We start from the raw sequence: 26,573 nt of genomic DNA on the forward strand, positions 1-26,573 counted from the left end.
GGCCACCTGGGCATACTGCTGGCTCGTCTTCAGCCTACTCTCTACCAGTACGCCCAGGTCCCTTTCTTCCTGGCTGCTCTCCAGTCACTCTATCCCCAGCCTGTAGCTCTGCTTGGGGTTGTGTCCCGGGTTAGGGCAGATCCCTCCCCGGGGGAGAAATAAACTCACCACAACACAGACCCTTTTTTCAAAAGTCAGGGAAAGATGAAATTGTATTTCTTATAGTATAACAATGTAAAGAGAGATAATAACTAGAGAAGGAAGAAAAAAAATACAATACAATAACCTTAAAGGAGATCAGGGAGGGGTCAAGAGGCAGCAAAGCAGCAGAAGCAGCAGAAACAGCAGTAGCCAAAACAGCAGCCGGGGAAGATAGGCGCAGCTGAAAGCAGCAGAAGCCAGTGGGAGAAGGGGGAGAACAAGCTGTGCTTCTAGACATTAAGCTCGTGATGCTCCCATGAAATTATATTAATTTGTCTATTGTTGCCATTATGTGGCCTATCCCTGGAGTGTTCATCTTTCCCCTATGTCTGAGCTAGAGAATCAGCTCAAACGGCCACAATCCACCCCTTTAATATAATTTACCATTGCAGCATCAAGTCATTCTATGTAACTAGGGATAACATCAGTATCGTAGATGATCGTTGTCCAGGCTTCAAGCATCTTTCGTCAATTTTCGGTCATTCATCTTCTCATTTCCATCTGTCTCAGGCATTGGCTAGCTCAATGGTTTTCTAGAACAGTCAGATGTTTTCTTCAATGAGTGGAATAGAGCAGGACTCTCGGCACTCTCAGGGCTCATGCTCATAGGTAGTGGGCTCTTCATGGCTTTTGGGCACCACAATCATCTGCAAAAGAACTCATAACAACATATCTACATTCTTTCTGCCAATGTCAGATTCTTTTGTGGCACACATTGTATTTCACCATTCTGCATAACCCAATATGTATGACCAGGTCCTTCAGCAGAAACTACCCCTTGGACAGGTGTAGCCTCCCCCGAAGGGGAGAATACCCGAACAGACTTGCCCAACAATTTCTTTTCATGAATGACAGGAACCCTGTCACCTTCTACCTTTTATAAGACCTCTGAATGAGCTGGGCCAGCTCAGTTGGTGGAACCTCTACTATTCACTACCCAAGTGGCTTGGGCTAGATGTTTCTCCCAGTTCTTTAAGGTTCCTCTCCCCATTGCCTTTAAAGTTGTTTTTAGCATTCAATTTTGCCTGAGGCGGATGCATAATAGGGGATGTGACAGATCCACTCAATGCCATGCTCTTTGGCCCAAGTTTTTATGAGATTATTTTTAAAGTGGGTTCCATTATCTGATTCAATTCTCTTTGAAGCGCCATGTCACCACAGGATTTGTCTTTCCAAACCCAAAATGGTGTTACGTGCAGTTGCATGGGAAACTGGATAGGTTTCCAGCCATCCGGTGTTTGCTTCCACCATAGTCAGCACATATTGCTTTCCAGTCCGAGCATGAGGTAGAGTGATGCAATCAATCTGCCACGCTTCACCGTATTTGTACTTTGCCCATCGCTCACCATACCACAAGGGCTTCAGATGCTTGGCTTGTTTAATAGCAGCACAAATATCACAGTAATGTATAACTTGTGTTATAGTGTCCATGGAGATGTTGATTGCTCTATCCCGTGCCCATTGGTAGGTAGCATCTCTGCCTTCATGTCCTGAGGAATCATTGGCTCACCGGGCTAAGAACAGTTCACTTCAGAGTTCCCAATCTAAATCCAAATAACAATTCACATCGGTTTGAAACACCTTGGAAGCCAAATCTGCCTGATGATTGTGCTGATGTTCCTCAGTAGCTTTACTTCTGGGCATGTGTCTATGTGTCATACTCTTACAGGGATTTTTCTAGACAGGTAGCAATGTCCTGCCATAAGTCAGCAGCCCAAATTAGCTTTCCTTTCCATTGCCAATTATTTCTTTCCAGTCCTTTAGCCAACCCCATAAGGCATTAGCCACTATCCACAAATCAGTATAGAGGTAAAGCATAGGCCAGTTCTCACACTCAGCCACATCAAGAGCAAGTTGGATAGCTTTTACCTCTAGAAACTGGCTCGACTCACAGTATCACAGTATCATCAGGGTTGGAGGAGACCTCATAGATCATCAAGTCCAACCCTTTACCACAGAGCTCAAGGCTAGACCATGGCACCAAGTGCCACGTCCAATCCTGCCTTGAACAGCTCCAGGGATGGCGACTCCACCACCTCCCCGGGCAGCCCATTCCAGTGTCCAATCACTCTCTCAGTGAAGAACTTTCTCCTCACCTCAAGCCTAAATTTTCCCTGGCACAGCCTGAGGCTGTGTCCTCTCGTTCTGGCGCTGGCCACCTGAGAGAAGAGAGAAACCTCCTCCTGGCCACAACCACCCTTCAGGTAGTTGTAGACAGCAATAAGGTCACCCCTGAGCCTCCTCTTCTCCAGGCTAAACAATCCCAGCTCCCTCAGCCTCTCCTCATAGGGATTGTGCTCGAGGCCTCTCACCAGCCTCGTTGCCCTTCTCTGGACACGCTCAAACATCTCAATGTCCCTCCTAAACTGGGGGCCCAGAACTGAACACAGTACTCAAGGTGTGGTCTAACCAGTGCAGAGTACAGGGACAGAATGATTTCCCTCCTCCTGCTGACCACACCATACCTGATGCAGGCCAGGATGCCATTGGCTCTCTTGGCCACCTGGGCACACTGCTGGCTCATGTTCCGGCGGGTATCAATCAGCACCCCTAGATCCCTTTCTGTTTGGCTGCTCTCCAGCCACTCCAACCCCAGCCTGTATCTCTGCATGGGTTTGTTGTCGCCAAAATGCAGCACCTGGCACTTGGAGCTATTGAATGCCATCCCATTGGACTCTGCCCATCTGTCCAGGTGGTCAAGGTCCCGCTTCAGAGCTTTTGCTTCAGCCACTGCTTGTATAGGGCTCCAAACTGCAGCTCTCCATTTTCGCTTGTTTCCAACAAGGCGACAGGAACCATCAGTAAATAGAGCATAGTTCCTTTCTTCTTCAGACAAATCAATGTAAGGAGGAGCTTTCTCAGCCTGAGTTATTAGATCCTCTGGAGGATTTATACAGTTTGTGCCTTCCGGCCAGTTGGTCATCATCTCCACTATGCCAGGTTGTTCAAGACTCCCCATGCGTGCTCACTGTGTTATGAGAGCCATCCACGTAGACCAGGTAACATCGGTTGCATGATGTGGCTATGACCCCTTTCCCTTAAACATCCAGTTCAAAACTGGTAATCTGGGAGCCAAAAGAAACTGAGAGTCTGTTTCTATTACTTCTGAAGCAGCTTTCACACCTTCATAAGCAGCAAGGATCTCTTTCTCCGTTGGTGTATAGTTTGCTTCTGACCCTCTATATCCTCTACTCCAGAAACCAAGTGGTTGACCACGTGTTTCTCCTGGGGCTCTTTGCCATAGGCACCAGGTTGGACCATTATCACTCGCAGCCGTATACAGAATGTTCTTAATGTCTGGACCAGTTCGAACAGGCCCGAAACCCATTGCATGAACTAATTCTTGTTCTATCTGATCAAAGGCTGCTTGTTGTTTAGGTCCCCACTGAAAGTTGTTCCTCTTTCGAGTTACATCATATAAAGGTTTTACAATTTGGCTGTACCCAGGGATGTGCAGCCTCCAAAATCCAACTGTTCCTAAGAAAGACAATGTGTCCTTCTTATTTGTGGGATTTGCCATGGCAGAAACCTTATTTATCACATCCATTGGAATGTGACGGCGACCATCTTGCCAACGAATTCCCAAGAATTGAATCTCTCTAGCAGGTCCTTTCACCTTGTCTCGCTTTATGGCAAAACCTGCCTTCAGCAGAACGTCAATTACTTTGTTACCTTTCTCAAAAACTTCTTGTGCTGTGTTACCCCAGACAATGATGTCATCAATGAACTGCAGATGCTCTGGAGCTCCACCTTTCTCCAATGCATCATGGATTACTGCATGACAGATCGTTGAGCTGTGCTTCCACCCCTGGGGCAAACGATTAAATGTATACTGAATCCCCCTCCAAGTGAAAGCAAATTGAGGCTTGCATTCTTCTGATATTGGAATAGAAAAGAAAGCATTAGCAACATCTATGGTTGCACACCATTTGGCCTCCTTGGATTCCAGCTCATACTGGAGTTCTAACATGTCTGGCACAGCAGAACTCATGGGCAGAGTCATTTCATTTAGGCCGCAGAAATCAACTGTCCATTGCCATTCTCCATTTGCCTTTGGCACAGGCCATATGGGACTATTGAAAGGTGAATGAGTCTTTTTTAATGACGTCCTGGCACTCCAGATGACGAATCAGATTATGTATGGGCACCAAAGAGTCACGGTTTGTTCCATATTGCCTGTGGTGTACAATTTGAGTGGTAACTGGCAACTTCACATCTTCTACATTTTGCTGCCCAACAACTGCAGACTCATCTGAGAGCTCAGGCCTAGCAGACAACTTCAGTTTATCTCCAACAGCTTCTACAGTTGCTATTCCAAAGGTCCACTTAAAACTCTTGGAATCCTTAAAACGCCCTTCTCTCAGAAAGTCAATTCCCAAGATGCAAGGTGCATTTGGACCTGTTGCAATGGCATGCCTTTGCCAATCACTCCCAGTCAAACTCATCTCTGCCTCTAACCTTGTCAATTCTTGAGAGCCTCCTGTAATTCCAGAAATAGTAATAGACTCCATTCCTTTACAGTTTGAAGGCATCAATGTGCATTGTGCACCCGTGTCCACTAGAGCCCTGTATTTCTGAATTTTCAAGGTACTAGGCCATTTAACATATACATTCCAGTATATCCTGTTGTCTTCCTGGTCCCTGGCCTCCGCCTGGTAAGAAGCAGGGTCCCCCTAATGTTGGCCATTACAAGTGCAATTGGCACAGTGTTTAATGGTGTTAGTTGAATCATTGCCAGAACCATCTGAGTCATGTGGTGAAACTGAGGCAACTACTCTTTTAGTCTTCTCACTCTGTAACTCTCTCACTCCTTTTAGGAGAAGTGAGGTAGGTTTCCCATCCCATTTATCCATGTTTTCACCAAACTGGTCACGTAAGATTAGCCAAAGAGACCCACGTGACTGTTGTCTATTTTTTAGTGAGTTAGGTTGAATTGGTCTTCTAGGAGGATGCCTATCCCTGAGGGCTGAGACATGTACCTACTCTGAGGGTGAAGAAGGAAGTTCACTGTTCTTTTCTAAGTGGGATATGGAGGTTTTAAATTTCTCCTTGAGTTGTTTCATGCTATCTTTAATCTCTTCAGTCATAGTATTTATGGCTGACACCATAGCATTAACCGTAAGGCTATCCTCCATTTGCCTCATTTGATCAGCGAATTCACCCACAGTCATAGAAGTTGTTGCATCATCTTTCCCCACCATTTTACTTGCCAATGTGTGGGCATAATTAGAGTGGGCGAGCTGAATAAGTTTCTGTGAAGGTTTGGGCTCTTACCCACCTCCCCACAGTTTTGGAATTGTCCCAGCTAACTCAGAAGGCCTCCAGAAATATAAATGAAGCTATTTATTTTACAGCAGCAAATATACAAGCAGTTATTTACAATATATACAGTTATATACAGAAATATACAAGTTAAAAGTGATACAGAAACACAACTCCCCTCCCAGAAACCTGAGTCCCCAGGAGGGGCTCTCAAACCACCCCAACACCTTCCCCTGCCCCTCTCAACCTTACCCCAGTTCTCAGAGAGTAATAAAGGTGCAGCCAAGAGGATAAGAAGGAAGGTTAGTGGCAGTGAGGTTAAGGAGATGTGGCTAGGTCTGAAGACAAAGGCAGAATGAAAGACAAAATGAAGAATGTTATCTATTGTTTCCTTCTTCTTCCCAGAGTTCTCAGCGAGACTGGGAGAGAAGAGACACAACCATGTTTACCTTTTCACAGCCTATTATCTAGTTCTTTTCACCAAAACATTCTAGCTTGCTTCAAACTAGTACAGTTTCTTTAGGAGAGCTCGGCTCATAGGTATCTCCTCAGGGTCCTCTGTTGTATAATCTCCATAGATTAGCTCTCTTATGGCCATCTTTCGCAAGCACTGAACCCCCTGTTCAATTGTATTCCAGCGTAAGGGTCTCCAGGGTAAATCATCCCTGTTAGGGTACCGCAGTACCACAGCTGTCAATACTCGTGACCAGAGGTTAGAGTTGCCACCGAGATGTCCTAAGTGCTCATCTATGCCATTGTCTCTCGAGAAAACTCCCAACTGCCTTACTGTCCGAGGGTTCATTTCTATGGTGTCCATGCCTCCATGCCAGCATCTGTTCAGCCAACTCATCAGCAGTTCTCACTCTTTCCGGGCATAGTCTTGCCTAATATGCCTGACCTGCTTGCTTGGCAATGGGGCTTTCTCCTCATCATCACTATCATCCATCTCCTGAGTATACTTCCCCTTCGCTCTAGCCTTTCCACTCCTTGTGCCCACAAGGGTACTGGCCTTCACACCAGCCGATGTACCTTCTCCTGGATCTTCTTCCCTTTGCTTCATGAGTTGAGCAGACTTCTGAAGCTCCTCATCCACAACAAAAGGGTTACCCTGCTCTGGTTTATCTCCGTCATCATCTGAGCTACCACGACCCCCAAGGCTAGCTGGCATTTTTCTCCTCGTTTTAATCAGAGCAAGGGAGATCTTATCTAAAGTAAACTGTGTCTTACTCTGGGAGGTGCCTTTCATTGAATTATCTGAATTTTGTTTGTCTGCCTGGCTCTGTTCCTCACGTAGTAGTGGAGCTGAGACTGAGGCAGAAGGACCCTTCCCCACAGCAGCAACAGGAGCCAGCTCAGCAGAGACAAGCGGGGCTAAGGTAGGAGCAGCAGCATTAGCAGGCTTGATGGCGTCACTGGGCTCTCCCTTCCAGGTACTGATTCCAGTCCCCTGGTTGCAGGCAAAGAACCTTTGCCTCAGCAGCCTCTCTGCTGGCAGAGGCTCTGGTGTCAGCGACCCTCCTACAGATCAAAACGTTCAAGCCGCATTTTCCACAAACCAGTTCCTCGACTTTATCTGTGTGAGGAACTTTTCCATAGCCCACATCGTCTGCAGCCAGATCTGGTGCCGCTGCCACAGCCCTTTTTGACTGCACTTCTGCAGGGGTTCCATAGCCTCTACCTTTACATTCCTCCGTTCTATTAGGTACGAATGGGAACCAGATTGTTTCCTGCCTCCATGCTTCAGGGTCAGTAGAGTACGAGCCATGTCCAACAATTTTTCCTCCTCTCAAAGGTGCTGAGGCAGGATGTTTCTCTGCTCTGTGACCAGTCCATTTGCCTGGTGCCAGGATGTCATGGAGGTAGAAATCAAAGATGATCAAGTTGAGTCATTATGGGTGAGACTTAAGGCGAAGGCCAACAAGGCTGATATCCTGGTTGGAGTCTGTTACAGACCACCCAACCAGGAAGAAGAGGTTGATATATTACCCTTTAAGCAACTGGAGGCTGCCTCAAGATCACCTGCCCTTGTTCTGGTGGGCGATTTTAACCTACCAGACATCTGTTGGGACTTAAACACTGCAGAGAAGAAGCAGTCTAGAAGGTTTCTGCAATGTGTGGAAGACAACTTCCTATCCCAGCTGTTACGTGAGCCTACCAGGGGGGCAGCCCTGCTTGACCTGCTGCTCACAAATAGAGAGGGGCTGGTAGGGGATGTGGTGGTTGGAGGCTGCCTGGGGTCCACTGACCATGAAATTATAGAGTTTACAATACGTGGAGAAACCAGGAGGGGCATCAACAGAACCTCCACACTGGACTTCCGAAGGGCAGACTTCAGCCTATTTAAGGAACTAATTCAGAAAGTTCCTTGGGAAAAAGCCCTTGAAAACAAAGGGGTCCAGGCAGGTTGGACCTGCTTCAGGAAAGAACTCCTGAAGGCACAGGAGCAGCTGTGCCATTGAGCCGGGAGATGAGCCAACAAGGGAGGCAGCCAGAGTGGATGGGCAGGGAGCTACTGAAGGAATTAAAGATTAAAAAGAGAGTGTATCACCTTTGGAAAAGAGGGGAGGTGTCCCAGGAAAAGTTCAAGGAAGTTGGTGAGACTTGTAGACAAAAAATTAGAGAGTCAAAAGCCCATTTGGAGCTCAGGCTGGCCATGGCTGCCAAGGAAAATAAAAAAGTGTTTCTTTAAATATGTGAATGGCAAGAGAAGGGCCAAGGACAACCTCCAGTCCTTATTAGATAGAGAGGGGAACATAGTGACAAAGGATGAGGAAAAGGCAGAGGTGCTTAACACCTTCTTTGCCTCAATCTTCATTAGTGGGACAGGTTGTCTCCAGGACAGCTGGACTCCTGAAGTGGTGGATGGAGTCAGGGACCAGTACAGTCCCCCTCTAATCCATGAGGAAGAAGTAAGGGACATGCTGCGTCATTTGGATCCTCACACGTCCATGGGACTAGATGGGACCCATCCTAGGGTGGTGAGAGAGCTGGCAGATGAGCTGGCCAAGCCACTCTCCATCATTTGTCAGCAGTCCTGGCTCACTGGAGAGGTTGCTGAAGACTGGAAGCTGGCCAATGTGATTCCCATCCACAAGAAGGGTCGTAAGGAGGAGCCAGAAAACTACAGACCTGTGAGCCTGACCTCAGTGCCAGGCAAGGTCATGGAACAGGTCATCTTGGGTGCCATCACAAAGCACCTACAGGATAGCCAAGGGATCAGGCCCAGACAGCATGGGTTTAGGAAGGGCAGGTCCTGCCTCACCAACCTGATCTCCTTTTATGATCAGGTTACCCGCCTGGTGAATTTAGGGAAGGCTGTGGATGTAGTCTACTTGGACTTCAGCAAAGCCTTTGACACTGTTTGCCACAAGAAGCTCCTAGCCAAGCTGGCAGCTCATGGTTTGGACAAATTCACTCTGTGCTGGATCAAGAACTGGCATGGATGGCAGAGCCCAGGGAGTGATGGTGAATGGTGCCACATCCAGTTGGCAGCTGTCACTAGTGGTGTTCCCCTAGGATCAGTGCTGGGCCCAGTCCTGTTCAATATCATTACTGACGACCTGGATGAGGGCATTGAGTCCAGCATCAGTAAGTTTGCAGACGACAACAAGCTGGGAGAAAGTATTGATGTGTTGGAAGGTAGGAGAGCTCTGCAGAGGGACCTGGACAGGCTGGATGTGTGGGCAGAGGCCAATGGGATGAGATTTAACAAGGCCAAGTACAGGCTTCTGCACTTTGGCCAGAACAACACCAAGCAGCGCTATAGGCTGGGGACTGAGTGGCTGGAGAGCAGCCAGGAGAAAAGAGACCCGGGGGTACTGGTAGACAGTAGGCTGAAGATGAGCCAGCAGTGTGCCCAGGTGGCCAAGAGAGCAAATGGCATCCTGGCCTGCATCAGGAACAGCATGGCCAGTAGGTCAAGGGAGGTTATTCTTCCCCTGTACTCAGCACTGGTAAGGCCACACCTTGAGTACTGTGTCCAGTTCTGGGCCCCTCAATTCAAGAAGGATGTTGAGTTGCTGGAACGTGTCCAGAGAAGGGCAACAAAGCTGGTGAAGGGCCTGGAACACAAACCTTATGAGGAGAGGCTGAGGGAGCTGGGGTTGTTTAGCCTGGAGAAGAGGAGACTCAGGGGTGATCTTATTACTGTCTACAACTACCTGAAAGTACATTGTAGCCAGGTGGGGGTTGGCCTCTTCTCCCAGGCAACCAGCAATAGAACAAGGGGACACAGTCTCAAGTTGTGCCGGGGTAGGTATAGGCTGGATGTTAGGAGGAATTTCTTGCCAGAGAGAGTGATTTCCCATTGGAATGGGCTGCCCAGGGAGGTGGTGGAGGCACCATCCCTGGAGGTCTTCAAGCAAAGACTGGATGAGGCACTTGGTGCCATGGTGTAGTTGACTGGATAGGGCTGGGTGATGGGTTGGGCTGGATGATCTTGTAGGTCTCTTCCAACCTGGTTGATTCTATGATTCTATGAGTCTATAAGTCTATGAAAATATATATTTACATTTATTTACAATTCAGAAACAACACAAGGACCCCCTTGAACTGTCTGAGTGGTAGGTCTTTTGTGCTCTGATAGTTGAAGGATGGGGGGTGGAAGGAGAGTGTTAATGGCTTCTCCTGCTGTTTCTGCATTTTGCTGTGCTTTTTTTTCACAAATAGCCTACGATGATTGTGCGTTGCATCATCTCATTAAATTCCTTATCTCAACCTAGAGGAATTTTTTGTGTTACTTCCCCTTCCCTCTGCGTGGGTGAAGCTCTCAACACAGAAGAACAGGCAGTGTTAACTCAGGACACTATATGTTATTCAGAGTTTTCTTTACAACACTGCTTTCTTCAGAAAAGAAGCTTATAGAGAAAAAAATTACCATCATCTCTTCCCCCCAAAAACCCCAACCAAAACCCCACAACCCCTGCTCATCCAATTAAAAAACAAACAAATAAACAAAAAATAAAGGTCAAAGCAAAGCTGATGTGCTTTCCGTAGGTCTGTCTTCCATTGCTTCCTCTCTCATTTAATCATAGCTCACCAGGTACATTATTCCTTTTCCTGGATTGCTCTCAATTCTCTTTATCCTACACTCCGTGTCCTCCACATGCCTCGTTTCTCTTCATTAATGAGGCAAATAACTCTATATCAATAATTCCCATAAAATATTATCTAAATATCTGCTAAACATCTGAAAGCATTCTCACACTATGTATTATAAATATGCACTAAGCATTCTGTTGCTTTATGTCATAGACTTCTTTTTAGAGTTCTGTTATGTCTAAATCATGTTATTAGATTATTTACTCCATTAAGCCATCCACCTCACACCTATATTTTATCGTTATTGAACAATCTTTTTATCACACTTTTAAAGTTTCAAGATACTAATGATTTCTTTTAAACGTATTACTACATAACAAGTACTCCAGTTACATCATTCTGATCTTTACCAAGAAACAGAAATAACAAGACAGTCAATCATGTAAACATGGATATATATACAATTAAATAACTAGGTATGGATACATCTGGGGAAAGGATAGGGCACCAACAGAATTTTAAGCATCAACTCAAATTAGATCTGCTATCCGTGATACTCCTTTCTGCTACTCCACCAGTAACACGAGTATGTACAAACACTATCCAGTGCCTCTTCTCCTGAAGACAATTTAAAATTATTTATAGGTTCTCTTGAAAAGACAATGCACTAAGTAATTCAGAAAAAACTTTATTAAAATATACCATATCACAAGTTTTCAGTGTGCAAATATTAACCATCAATTTCATATAGTATAACCAAAGACTAGTTGCTTGTAAGGAAGACCAAGAAAGGAGAGAAAAGCAGAAACTAATAGCCTAAGAGTACATCCATAGGATGAAGCTTTGGTCAAGTATGTGGAAATTGTGTTGCTCTACTAAGCACATTTTTCATGGTAGGTCTCCTGCTGAAAAGTTGAGGCAAGAGCGTGGTGGAGGGGCAGAGGCTTCACCATGCCTCTACATGTCCAGACATGTTTTTCTGCCAGGACCCACGAAGCAGCAAATAAATTGTGTAACACACACACACCTAACTCATGTGCCCCTGGAGCTTGCCCAGGTAATCCCCTATTGTAAGGTCCAGGCATGTCTCTATTGCCTATTGGGGCAAGGTTTGGCTTTCTGCCAACCTGATTGGTCATTTTAGATGTCCAACAAGCCACAAATCTTGGCCCCAGAGCCTTTAAAGAGTGGTGCATAGAAGCACTACGTTTTCAGTCTGTTCAGACGGTCCAGACGGTTTACCAGTTCAGAAGCTTAGAGCTTTTAGACTCAGCTCTGATCCACAGCAGCACCTTGCTGCACTGACCTGCTTGCATTGGCCTAGACAAAGGATCAGGCCTCACTCACCTGCAAGCATTACTGAAGCCCAGACCTCATGCATTGATCTCAAGGTGCAGTCACGCTATATGCAAGCCCTCTGAGAAGCAGAGCACATTCATGCCTGCACTTCTGTGGTGGTTTGGCTGTTACCCGCCCCCCCACACTTTAGAAGGTACCCCAGCTAACTCAGACGGGCTCTGGGAGTATAAATGAAGCTATTTATTTACAGCTAGCACAATACACAAGCAACTATTTACAGTATATACAGTTATATACAGAAATATACAAGGTAAAAGATAATACAGAAACACAACTCCTGTCCCAGAAACCTGAGTCCCCAGGAGGGGCTCTCAACCACCCCTGCACCTTCCCCCTGCCCCTCTCAACCTTACCCCAGTCCTAGGAAGAAAAGAAGTTCAGCCAAGAGGTTAAGAAGCAAGGTTAGTGGCAGTGAGGTTAGGGAGCTGCAGCTGAGTCCAGAAGCCAGCCAGAAAGGGAAGACAAAATGGCAAATGTGCTATCTAATGTTTACATTCATCTTCAGCGAGACTCTGAGGGAAGGATACATCACCAATGTTTTCCTTTCATAGCCAATTATCTACTTTCTCTCACCAAAACATTCTAGCCTCCTTCAAACTAGCACAACTTTATACATATATGGGGAGCCAAGACACCCTGTCTAAAGCCTAGAGCTATCTTGATTCATCTACGGAGTTAAATGTCCATGCAGCACGGCATCGACCCTGCTTGCCCGGCATAAATACTACTTGCCAGCTATCCTGCAACTCTGGAAAGACCCAGAGCCAGCAGACCCCTTTCCAGATGGTCTGCAAATCTGCAAACGCAGCCCGTTAGCTGCCAGACCATGTCAGAGGCCCCACAGACAAATCCTTCTCCAGCACCTGGAATTCCTGCCAGCTGATCATCCCTGGACACAGCATCCAGAAGAAGCAATAGCTCCAAGGCAGAGGTCACTCCAGGAGAAAAGGTAGGAGAAACTCAATTTACCCCAGAGACTGGGAAGACTGGGAAAACCTTTATCATCCCTGCAAGCTGGGACAGACTCCAGCTTCAAGACCCTAGTACTGGGCACACGCTGAGACAGATTCCTGGGAGGGTGATTAATGATTAATACTCAAGAGCATCACACCTAAGTAAGCTTTAATACCTTTGTAATATAAGTTATCTCTATCTAAAGAGCACACATAGTTTCAGCCCTTGCTGGGCAAACACTGGAGTTGTTAAGAGGCACTAAGCCTAAGAAATATTTCTCTCTGTCAATAATTGTTAATAATTTGATAATTCCATTTAATAATCAATCCCTGTAAATATATCCCAAAGCTATTTTCATAATTTTGCAAAAGAACTTGAATTTCATAGTGGTTAGGGGTTGTGTAAATTTGTAAATATTAATTTTAATAAATAATTTTATAAAAAATCAAAACCACCTCAAATTAATTTCTCACCTCCCCCTAACAGGAGAGGAATAGAGAAATCCCCTCCATGACAAAGAGGAATTTCTGAAGCACAAGCAAGACTTGCAAATGAACACACTAAGACTAAAATATAGCATGCAAATGAGAAAACTTTTCTGCTTTGTAACTACAAAGCCAAGTTTCACAGATTTATCCATGTACCCCACATTGTTTGCATTTCCCCCCCCCCTTTTTGTAAAGCTAATATAATCCTGTGGCTATTCTTATCATCTGATATAGTGGGGATAGCAATTGAAAGCTCAGTATGGGAATCTGAAATTAAGTATTTCAAATTGACTACCACATGCAGAGTAACACTTGAAATATTTCTCTTTCCTCTGCTGTTGGTCTAGGAACAGTAAACCTCCTGCAGGCAATTTTACCAGAGTTGTGGAAAAACTAAAGGAAGATTAAGGTCATCTTTGGTAAAAACAAGATGAACACCCTGATACCTTAATGTCAATGCTTAACACTTCTATGCCAATGCAGAGTGTCTCTTGACATAGTCCTTGGAGGATAACATTTCCTTTCCCACATATTAAATCCAGAATATATGTTGTGTTTTCTACATTTTTCTATTTTGTAAATCCTGGGAACAGTTCTCCAATTAGAAGTTTCATGAAAAAGCAGTATATCTGCCTTATATTGACTGTAATGGGAAGCTATTAATTTTCATTGAAGGTTAAGCCCTCCTGGGGGTAGTGGTCTGGAATTCTGACCCCAGGTCCTCTTGGCCCCTCCTAGTGGGTGTGCTCCAAAACCTCACCACAGGTCCCTCTGGCCCCTCTTGATAGGTATGGTCTGGAACCTGAGCCCCCAAGGTGCTCCTGGCCCCACCTAGTGGGAGGTCTTTCCAGGTGCAAAGGTTAGCCCACTCACTTGTCTTCAACAGTATAAGAGGCCAGAAAACTTTCTGCTCTGCTTTCTCTCTGCCTTGCCTAAGGAACAACACACTTGCTGTTACAACTTCTCCTGTTTAGCCATGTGGCCAGCTAACCATGCTGCTGACCAGCTCCCTCCTGCATCCACCTCCATCCAGGTCATCCATTGTCATCAATCTGTTTCTGTATATGTTTTTGTATCTGTTTTCCTTCCCTTGTACCTCTGTAAACTCCCTTACTTTAAATATCCCTTATGTATTGTTAACCTTTAACTTCCAAAATTGGTGCTAGACTGTTTTTCATTGGGTATTTGACATTTTTCACTCTATCTATCTAACTTCTCTTAAAATAGAGGGATGCATCCTATATTTAATTTTGTTCTGTGGGCTTTGAGTCTCTGGGAAGCCTTAAACTAGAACAAATTTCAAAATCAGTTTAGATTAGGAAAATCAGAGAAATTAAGCATGCACTTAGTGTTGTATATATTCACACTAAAAAGGTTTTTGACAGAATTTGAGGAGATTAGATACTGAATTCAAGGGAGTGATGCTTGATCTGCAGTTGTAAAACACAAGCAGAAAACTGAACATAATACTGAAGAACAAGGGTTCACAGAGTAGACTAAGAGCTGATCCAGAATTTACAGTCCATAATCTTGGGTTGTTTATAAGTAGAAAGATGAGGAAAATCAGTTAAAACTCATTTATTTGGAGTCTGTTTGCTTCTTGATCACCTGGGGTTTTTTTGTGTCTCAAGAAGCCAAATGATATTGGTTATAATCCTGACACCACAGTTCTTTGCTACAAGCAATTAACTTTGTCATTACTATTTCTCTTTCTGACATGTATACAAAAATCATTAATCCTGAGCACAAAGGATATAGATGTTTTATTCTGGAGTTACTATGAATTATCACAAGAAAGAAAACTAAAAACTATACAAGCTGAAATAGTTACATAACTCTCTATGACCACCTACTGCGGACTCCAGGTTCCCCAGCATGTTCCTTCCTTGCAAAAATAAAATGTCCTTTGGAATAATGGTTAATATACACATTTTGTATCCTCCTTTGTTAGGTATGATAGGAAAACTACATTCAGAACATCCAAAAGAGTCCTATGCTTTTACTTTTTGACTTTCTACAGAAAGCAGTGAATTTTTTTATCTGCCCTGACTTTAGAAATTGCAGTTTCTGCAGAGTTTAAGAATTCTCTTTGGTATAAAAAGGAATCAGTGGGTTTTGCTCTTGACCCAAAGGGTTTTCTGTGCAGGGAAGTGAATATGTGCTCAAACAGTGTGTCAATGGCTTCAAAAACCAGAGTGAAGTTTGCTATAAAATGGGGAGGGGTAAGAGGGAGGAGGAGTGGGGGGCAGAGGGGTAATTGGGAAGATCCCAGAAGGGCAAAGTCCTATTCACAAGTGGTTGAAATTCATCAGAATGAAGAAGCAAAATTGGTGTTCAGGTGACAAGAGAGACAGAAAAAGTCACACACCAACTCAAAGATATGAACAGAACAGCTTGAAAGCTCTCACTGTCGGTTACCTGGAGAGTTCTTAAAGACATGTTCATGGCTTGTTATCTATGGCAGCAGTGCTGGAGGGGAGAAAAAGAAAAAGCTCAAGAGTCAGGGTTAAAAACTTCTCTGAAAATACCTCCCCTCCTTGACTGTAGAATAGAAGAAATGGAGTTTATAAAACAAACAAACAAACAAACAAACAAAAAAAAAACCCAAACCCCAAGAAATATCTAGTCTACTTTAACATGTATGTGCATAATACAAGTGTCTGTAGAGACAGACGTATATATACATACACACATATACAGGTATGTTTGTTTATATACATTCACACACACACACTGTATGGAGATGTCGTAATGTAAGTGAACAATCATTTAGGATTTTATTTTCTTAAGACATATTACCTTGCTTTTCCTTTATAGATTCCTTGCATATCTTCTGGGGACCCCAGCTCTAGCAAGCATTTACAACTGTATCAGTCCCCTTAATAACTGAGTTATTAAGCTGACTGGAAAGTTCTAGGATTAATGTATATTCATGGCTGCATAAAGAATTTAAACTGAGCTTGATTGATGCATTTTTGTACAGGTTGTTGACATCGGTGGGGCTCCCTATTGGAAATCAATAGTGTCTGGAAGCCTAACGTTTTTTTTTCCTTCAGAAAAATAATCCGTTACGGATATATCCTACAAAAATGGGAAATGCTTAAAAGGAAGCAGAGAAAAGGGTCATCCTGGTCCATGAATTCAGGTATCTATGAACCACCATTCTCATTGACCTCTAAGAAAGTAAAGAAATGAAACTGATAACTTTATGGTATAGGGTACCTTCAGTCAGGGTGTCTTTTCCAATTAGAAATGTTACTTTGATTTCTATTAATGATATTACTGCAGGAAACAGAGCCTAAAGATGTCAGAGAGGTGAAGCTTATTCAGAGAGATAGCTTTCCTTACATCATCTGGAAAAAGAAATTTTGTGGTACTAAGAAAATGTCCAGCACTCAAAAACATTTTTTTCCTCATCAATTACCATAAACAGTCTAAAAGCTTTGCTTTTGGTTCCAAACTTGTTTAATGTGGTTAATGAATTGTTTACCAAAGTCCGGTCTGATTTTCCTCTGTAGGTGGAAAAGGCAGTCTGTCAATCCTCAGGGAACTGAGTCCACAGAAAGGAAATTACGAACTCAGAGAGCCTCTGATGAGACACAGATTCATATACAAGCTTCAGGAAAAGTCTTTGAGGGACCTCCTCCAGCTATGGCCAGCTCATGTTCAACTGTGACTAGGGCAACAGCTCTGAGAAATTAGTTCTCTCCAGTTTCACTCCACCTTTGGAGGGAGAATGTAAAAATTCTGCTAGCAGAGCCTGTGAAAGACTGTGAAGATCTTAAGGCTTCTCTTCTAATTCTGTAATCTAATTTATGAACCCCCACAGTAATAACACAGGATGAGAGTTGATGTGATTGAGAGCAGCCCTGCAGAGAAGGACTTGAGAGTAATGGTGGATGAATATGAGCCAGCAATGAATGTTCGCACTCCAAAAGGAAAATCATAGATATAAGAAAAACCTTTTTTTTATGATAAGAAATGCTGACAAAGAGTGCTCAGAGAGGTGGTAGATGTCTCTTGTGGAGGGTCTATAGGCCTGAAAAGAGGCTTGTTTATGCCTTGCCTTGCCTTGCCTGGACATGGCTTTCTTCCAGGACCCCTGGTTGTAAACAAGTTGTGTAAGTCACACACACACAGCTTGTGTCTTCCTGGGGTAAATACATGTGATCCCCATATCTGGGAGAGTCCAGGCAAGTAGGTTCTGCCTATTACGGTAAGGTTTGGCTAACTGCCAACCTGATTGGTCATTCTAGTGGCAAAAGGGCCATTAATCTCAGCCCACAGTCAATAAATAGGGGTGCTCTCTGACCACACCCTCAGCTCAGACCACACTGCAGTGCTCAGGCGCTCAGACCTCCACGCTCGAATGCCATTGTATAGAGCCCATACTTAGAAGCTCAGACCTCATGCTTTGACTCAATCGCAGTTCACCTGCCTGCGTACCTTTCTTGCAGAGCTCATTTAAGCCTGCACATATATATAAGGAGCCTATAGCCTCCTAAGCCAGCTGTGCATATCTGCACGATATATTGCTACCAGGACCAAATCCTGCATTGATTTACCTATGGAACTCAGACTCCCAGCAGCCACGCACACACACACGACCTGAAACTGTGAAGAACTGTGCCAGAGACAGCACTGGTATTCTTCTCCTGCTCCTGAAGTCCTGCCAAGCTGATAATCTCTGGACAGAGCATCCAGAAGAAGCCAGCAGCACCAAGGCAGAGATCATCCCTCACCAGGAGGAAAGGTTAGAGGAAAACCTATTTTCCCAGAAACTGGGAATATTTATCATCTCCCCTCAAGCCGGGAAGATTCCAGCCTCAAAGAATCCACAGGCAGAGACACTGGAGAATTGGACATTAGGCACAGGCTGTGACACAGCCCCAGAAGGTGATTAATAACTGATAAGACTTGTGAGTAAAAGCTTTAATACCTCTGTAATATAAATTGCCTCTGCCGTAGATCAGAAAGAGTTCCAGTCCACTCTGCTGGGCAGATAGCATAAAGATCCCAAGCAACATTAAGCTGCAGGGAAAACTCCTCTCTCTGTTTATAGTTTGAATGTTTGCTAGTTAAATAACAAATTCCATGTACATATTTTATCCTAAATTGTTTTCATAACCATGTACTGAACTGAATATTAATATACAGTGGTTGGGGGTGGCGAGAGTTCAGAATATTGAATTTAATAAATCTATATTTTTATATAAAATTTATATCGCCCCAAATTAATTTCTCTCTTCCGCCAAATAGATGTAGGTACTGAGAACACCCTCCAAAACAATGTCTCATCCTGGGAACTGTTCAAAATCAGATTGGGCAGGGCTTTGAGCAACTTGATCTGGCTGAAGATGTTCCAGTTCATTGCAGGTGGTTTGAGGTCCTTTAAAGGATATTTTCCAAGCCAGATTATTCTGTGCCTCTATGATTCTATCTCAAAGAAGGATATGAAAAATATTTGATAAATTTCATCCTTGTGAACAGATCTTTTTCTAGTTATAGAATTAGGGTTTATGAGGACAACATCATGTCTGTTACACTACCTAACTGAAAATGAACAAAGATCAAATGAGATTGTTCTATTTAGTCAAGTTCTCTTGTATTGTGAAAGAAAGATTTGTCTTGCTTTCTTGATCTTACATATTTTCTCCAGTTTCTGATAATTTGTGTTATGTCTCATTTTCATCCGCCTGTATGAGAGAGGTGTAAAGTGGCTGCTTGGAAACTGCTCTCTATGACACAATGTTTTGCAATGTGAGTATTATAGTATCTCTGCTCTTTTTCTCTGTGTAGGAACTTCAGGTAATTCAGGAGTGAATCTTTAACAGTTAACCGTTGTTAAATTTCTCTTTTAAAGTCAGAGTGAGCCATTGTTTTCAGCTAAATAATTTGTCATAGAAGCCAGGTAATGTGCATAAAAGTGTACTGGTCAACTCTATAGAGGGGCTTCTCTGTCACATCTGAGCAGAATGTATTTAAATGGATGAATTAATCATGGCTTCCATCTCTACCTGCTCTAATTTCCCTCCATATATCATCTTCATTTATTACCACCTTAATTGCCAAGTCATGACCTTGTGTTTCATAACCTTTTCTTTTATCTCTTTATAACCCTAAATGATTTGCACATATCATCTTTAATTGACACCTCAGTGTGACATCAGCAAGTGGAGAGGAAATAGACTACTGAGAACAGCACAACGTCCTAGTCATTCCATCTATTTTGTTTCAGGAAAAAGCACTGAGGACATTTGGGATTTTATATGTGTCTATTACAGGTTGTCCTTCTGCAGAGAGAATTCTGAACTTAGATCAGGGTAAAACAATGCAGAGGAAAACAATGCATTTCTTAAATCAACAGCAAAGAAACTAAAATATTCTTGTGCACATTGATGTCAGTCACTAATAAATTTGTACAAAAGCATGTAGTCCCAAGAGGAAAATTTTGGAGTTTACAGTTCCAAGGACTTAGGATACATTTTGTACTCTTTACCTTGGGCTTTTCAATATTATGAGTATAAAGCATTCCCATATCAATAGCAGTACAGATTGTTAAATTGGGATAAAAAAATGACAAGAACTTGAAAATCTTTATTTCTGCTCCAAATAGCAGTTTTCCCTTTGTAATACCGTACATGCTTTGCATGTCCTACTTTTTGGCGCAAGGGAAAGTCATGGAGCAGATCACGTTGAGTGCCATTATGCAACCTGTGTAGCAGCTAGGTGATGAGACCAAGTAGGCATAAGTTTGTGAAAGGCAGGTCCTCAACAAACCTGATTTCCTTCTAGGGCAATACAACGTGCTTAGTGGATGAGGGAAAGGCTGTGAATGTTGTTCGTATGGACTTCAGTGCAACATTAGACACTGTCTCACAGCATCCTCCTGGAGAAACTTACTGCTCATGAATTTAATGAGTGGACATTTCACTAAGTGAAAAAAATGTCTTGACAGCTGGTTCTGAATAACTATGGTGAATGGAATTAAATCCCACTGACAGCTGTCATGACCTGATATCTCAAACTAACCCTGGGCAGAAGGAGACATCACTTTAAGATTCAGAAATTCCCTTGGAGTAAATTAACTAATACCAAACACCTGATCAGTTAGGTTTTAGAGATGACAAATGTTCTAAGTAATGACTGGGGCAGAGGGTAAATAGGAAAAAAATGAGAGAGAAAAAGAAAGACAAAGAATTAAGAACTTTGAGAAAAAGAAAGATATCACCACTCCCTGGATTCAGAGTCCAAGTCCTTCAGAGGCAGGTGTACATCCCAGCAGGGTCTTCTGTGGTAGATGCAACGCTTGGACACCCAGACATTGTGATCATTTCACATACCTTTGGTAGGGAAGGTAGGGGAAGGGCTGTCTCTCCAAATCATAATGAGAGGTGTGCAGTGACTCCACTAGCCTTTCAGTGGCTATCTTTTACTAATTTTCATAGTTTAGAAATTTCAGTGTGTTCTGTGTGAAACAGGGAGGTGAGACACTGGAATAGGTTGCTCAGGGAGGTGATAGAATCCCCATCCTTGGAAGGTTTTTATATTCAGGCTGGACAGGGCTCTGAGCAGGCTAGTCTAGTGTGAAGTATCCTTGCCTATGACAGATGATTTAGAACAGGATGATCCTTCATGTCTCTTCCAGCCCTGAAATTCTATGATTCTATAAAATAGAAATTCACATACTGTTCTATGTGACTGTCCAACAGTAAGTAACAAAGCAGCTAAGCCATGTAGCTTAAGACCTGCACTGATCATTGAAAATGTAGGAAAAATCTCCAAAAGTCTCCAAATTTGACTACAATTTGAGATTTTTCAGATTCTTAGCATTATTATAAATAGCCTTTGTCCTTAAACAGCTGCCATAAATGGTCAGGTTTAACTTGCTGGTGTCACACCACAATGTTGGGAACATGAAATAAACAAACAAACAAAAAATGTCACTTCAGAGAGAATTTATTCAATGAAATTTGGGGTTGGAAGGCACAGACTGTACCAAACCTCCAGAGGAGAAAATAACTCGTGCTGAAGAAGCTCCTCCCTATGGTGATCTCTCTGATCAGGAAAAGAACTATGCTTTGTTCACAGATGGTTCCTGTCATCTTGTTGGGAACAAGTGAAGATGGAAGTCAGCATTCTGGAGTCCTACCAGGAGAGTTACCAAAGCGAGAGATGGAGAAGGACAATCCAGTCAGATCGCTGAGGTAAAAGCTGTTCAACTTGCTCTTGATGTGGCTGAACATGAAAATTGGCCTATCCTTTACCTCTACACCGACTCATGGATGGTAGCCAATGCTCTATGGGGTTGGCTAAAAGACTGGAAAAAGAATGGTTGGCAGAGGAAAGGAAAGCCTATTTGGTGTGCTGATCTATGGCAGGACATTGATGCACGGCTGGAGAGAATTCCAGTGAAGGTGTGGCACGTAGATGCACACATGCCCAAGAGCAGAGCTACTGAGGAACACCAACACAACCAGCAGGCAGACCAAGTTGCTAAAATTTCTCAAGTTGATACAAACTCTGACCTTGACCTTGATTGGAAACACTGAGGTGAATTGTTCTTAGCTCAGTGGGCCCAGCTGAACATCAAGGCAGAGATGAGACCTATAGATGAGATAGGTCAATTTAACGTATCCTGGACGGTATCACCCAAGTCATCCATGACTGTGACATTTGTGCTGCTATTAAGCAGGCTAAGCAAATCAAGCCCTTATGGTATGGCGAGAGATGGTCAAAGTACAAGTATGGTGAAGCCTGGCAGATAGACTACATCACTTTACCTCGATCTTGTTCTGGCAAGCGTTATGTGCTAACAATGGTAGAGGCCAGCACCAGATGGCTGGAAACCTATCCAGTTCCACATGCTACTGCACGTAACACCATTCTTGGCTTGGAAAGACAAATCCTGTGGAGACATGGAACTCCAGAGAGAAATGGGTAGACAATGGCACTCATTTCAAGAATAATCTTGTGAAAAACTGGGCCAAAGAGCATGGTATTGAATGGATCTATCACATACCAATCACATGATTGGTGTGCTGTAATCAATGGCTACAGACTCTTCAGGAGAGACAGGCAAGGAAGAAAGGGTGGGGGAGTGGCTCTGTATATTAGGGATGCTCTGGATGTCATGGAGGTAGAAATCAAAGATGATCAAGTTGAGTCATTATGGGTGAGACTTAAGGCGAAGGCCAACAAGGCTGATATCCTGGTTGGAGTCTGTTACAGACCACCCAACAAGGAAGAAGAGGTTGATTTATTACTCTTTAAGCAACTGGAGGCTGCCTCAAGATCACCTGCCCTTGTTCTGGTGGGCGATTTTAACCTACCAGACATCTGCTGGGACTTAAACACTGCAGAGAAGAAGCAGTCTAGAAGGTTTCTGCAATGTGTGGAAGACAACTTCCTATCCCAGCTGTTACGTGAGCCTACCAGGGGGGCAGCCCTGCTTGACCTGCTGCTCACAAATAGAGAGGGGCTGGTAGGGGATGTGGTGGTTGGAGGCTGCCTGGGGTCCACTGACCATGAAATTATAGAGTTTACAATACGTGGAGAAACCAGGAGGGGCATCAACAGAACCTCCACACTGGACTTCCGAAGGGCAGACTTCAGCCTATTTAAGGAACTAATTCAGAAAGTTCCTTGGGAAATAGCCCTTAGAAACAAAGGGGTCCAGGCAGGTTGGACCTGCTTCAAGAAAGAACTCCTGAAGGCACAGGAGCAGCTGTGCCACTGAGCCGGAAGATGAGCCGACGAGGGAGGCAGCCAGACTGGATGGGCAGGGAGCTGCTGAAGGAATTAAAGATTAAAAAGAGAGTGTATCACCTTTGGAAAAGAGGGGAGGTGTCCCAGGAAAAGTTCAAGGAAGTTGCTAGGTCTTGTAGAGGAAAAATTAGAGAGGCAAAAGCCTACTTGGAGCTCAGGCTAGCCACGGCTGCCAAGGAAAATAAAAAGTGTTTCTTTAAATATGTGAATGGCAAGAGAAGGGCCAAGGACAACCTCCAGTCCTTATTAGATAGAGAGGGGAACATAGTGACAAAGGATGAGGAAAAGGCAGAGGTGCTTAACACCTTCTTTGCCTCAATCTTCATTAGTGGGACAGGTTGTATCCAGGACAGCTGGACTCCTGAAGTGGTGGGTGGAGTCAGAGACCAGTACAGTCCCCCTCTAATCCATGAGGAAGAAGTAAGGGACATGCTGCGTCATTTGGATCCTCACACGTCCATGGGACTAGATGGGACCCATCCTAGGGTGGTGAGAGAGCTGGCAGATGAGCTGGCCAAGCCACTCTCCATCATTTGTCAGCAGTCCTGGCTCACTGGAGAGGTTGCTGAAGACTGGAAGCTGGCCAATGTGATTCCCATCCACAAGAAGGGTTGTAAGGAAGAGCCAGAAAACTACAGACCTGTGAGCCTGACCTCAGTGCCAGGCAAGGTCATGGAACAGGTCATCTTGGGTGCCATCACAAAGCACCTGCAGGATAGCCAAGGGATCAGGCCCAGCCAACATGGGTTTAGGAAGGGCAGGTCCTGCCTCACCAACCTAATCTCCTTTTATGATCAGGTTACCCGCCTGGTGAATGTAGGGAAGGCTGTGGATGTAGTCTACTTGGACTTCAGCAAAGCCTTTGACACTGTTTGCCACAAGAAGCTCCTAGCCAAGCTGGCAGCTCATGGTTTGGACAGATTCACTCTGTGCTGGATCAAGAACTGGCATGGATGGCAGAGCCCAGGGAGTGATGGTGAATGGTGCCACATCCAGTTGGCAGCCAGTCACTAGTGGTGTTCCCCAGGGATCAGTGCTGGGCCCAGTCCTGTTCAATATCTTTATTGATGATCTGAACAAGGGGATTGAGTCCATCATCAGTAAGTTTGCAGATGACACCAAGCTAGCAGCAGGTGTTGATCTGTTGGAAAGTAGGAGAGCCCTGCAGAGGGACCTGGACAGGCTGGATGGGTGGGCAGAGGCCAATGGGATGAGATTTAACAAGGCCAAGTGCAGGGTTCTGCACTTTGGCCACAATAACCCCAAGCAGCGCTATAGGCTGGGGACTGAGTGGCTGGAGAGCAGCCAGGAGAAAAGGGACCTGGGGGTACTGATAGATAGTAAGCTGAAGATGAGGCAGCAGTGTGCCCAGGTGGCCAAGAGAGCCAATGGCATCCTGGCCTGCATCAGGAACAGTGTGGCCAGTATGACAAGGGAGGTTATTCTTCCCCTGTACTCAGCACTGGTCAGACCACACCTTGAGTCCTGTGTCCAGTTCTGGACCCCTCAATTCAAGAGAGATGTTGAGGTGCTGGAACATGTCCAGAGAAGGGCAACAAAGCTGGTGAAGGGCCTGGAACACAAACCCTATGAGGAGAGGCTGAGGGAGCTGGGGTTGCTTAGCCTGGAGAAGAGGAGGCTCAGGGGTGATCTTATTACTGTCTATAACTACCTGAAGGGGCATTGTAGCCAGGTGGGGGTTGGCCTCTTCTCCCAGGCAACCAGCAATAGAACAAGGGGACACAGTCTCAAGTTGTGCCAGGGTAGGTATAGGCTGGATGTTAGGAAGAAGTTCTTCCCAGAGAGAGTGATTTGCCATTGGAATGGGCTGCCTAGGGAGGTGGTGGAGGCACCGTCCCTGGGGGTCTTCAAGAATAGACTGGATGAGGCACTTGATGTCATGGTCTAGTTGACTGGATAGGGCTGGGTGATAGGTTGGACTGGATGATATTGGAGGTCTCTTCCAACCTGGTTGATTCTATGATTCTATGATTCTACCCTACTATGCACCAGCTGAATGCTGCAACGGTTTGCTGAATACCACCCTAAAAGCCATAGGGATGGAACTCTGAAAAATTGGGACAAGCTTTTAGCACAAGCAACCTGGTTGGTAAATTGTAGGCATTCAGTAAATGGAGTAGGACCTGCACAATCAGATTTGGTACCAACAGGGAATGGTGATAAAGTTCCTATTGTATGTGAAAAGAATCTGTTAGGAAAAACTGTTTGGTATTTTCTCCTTTGGGTGAAGGGAAACCTGTCTGAGAGATGGTTTCTGCTGAAGGTCCTGGTCATACATACTAGGAAATGCAGGAGAATGGTGAAATCCAGTGTATTCCACAGAGACATCTAACTTCAGCTGAGTGAATTTTAATTCAGAGTGCATAATACAAGCTGTTAGGAGTTTTCTGTTCTAGGTATTACCTGGCACTCAATAAGACACAATCTATGAGAGAATCTGTAGTACATGAGCTCGAACCCAATGTCACCAGGGAGTCCCTGTTCTCATCTCATCTTTGAGGAGACAAACTCTGCTATTTTCTGAGCTTTTGAATTGCCTATATCAAATGGAGCAAAAATGAAGCATAAACTGAACTTGTAATAGTCATTATTCTAAATATTGTTTTAGATTAGACAAACAGTTCTCAGCAAAGCTCTGCGTGAAATAGGGGTGGATTGTGCTCGTTTGAGGCTAGCTGAAACATTTTAGTGAGAGGAACTAAATTAAACAATGGTGATGTCTACTTCACTCATAGTCTTTCTGAGATGTATAAAAACAAGAACATAAAACAGATAACTCAGTGGCTCTCTGTTGCAGCTGGTGCCTGTACTTTTCTCTCTAACCTGTTGTTTGTGTAACCAATCCTTCTGCCTTCTAAACCTCCCTGGTCGATCCTCCAAACTCACCTTGCATGTAAGGCAAAGTCTGGGATCAGGTAGAGGGGTGGAAAGGAGATGGAAGCATAGTTGGGTCCCTCTCCTGGGGAGAGGAGTGGTAGCGGCAACGCCACAGCCTGGTTCAGCAATAGAGCAGTACCGAGGCTAGCTCAGCTGGAATGCACTTTCTTGAAGCTTTATTTCCTGCACTTTGTGGCTCTCTCAACTGGAGAAGCCCATCACTCGAAGGTGAGGCAGAGGGGGAGGTGTCTGGCGAGTGGGTGATTCAAATGAGGAGCGGCAGTGGCAACGCCACAGTCTGGTTCGGCGAGAGAGCAGCTGTCTCTGCTGAGCCCAGCCACAGTGTGCACTGGGGAGAGAAAAAAAAAATCCTCAAACTAACTACTAACTTAACTACCATTGGACTTCCATGAATGCAAGACATGGTGAAAACTAGGTCCAAGTTTTACAATACTTGTAAAACTGTGGGCACCCAAACAGAGCCCACCCGCAGGAATGCAGGTGTTCAGGCAGCAGCCTGTGAGGAGTGTTGGAGTCTGGCACTCGAAGTCGAGGGAGACAGAGGCAATGGCTGCACTAGGTGTGAGCAGATTAATAATCTGC

This window comes from Pogoniulus pusillus, chromosome Z (assembly GCF_015220805.1).
Source record: "Pogoniulus pusillus isolate bPogPus1 chromosome Z, bPogPus1.pri, whole genome shotgun sequence".
Classification (NCBI taxonomy): Eukaryota; Metazoa; Chordata; class Aves; order Piciformes; family Lybiidae; genus Pogoniulus; species Pogoniulus pusillus.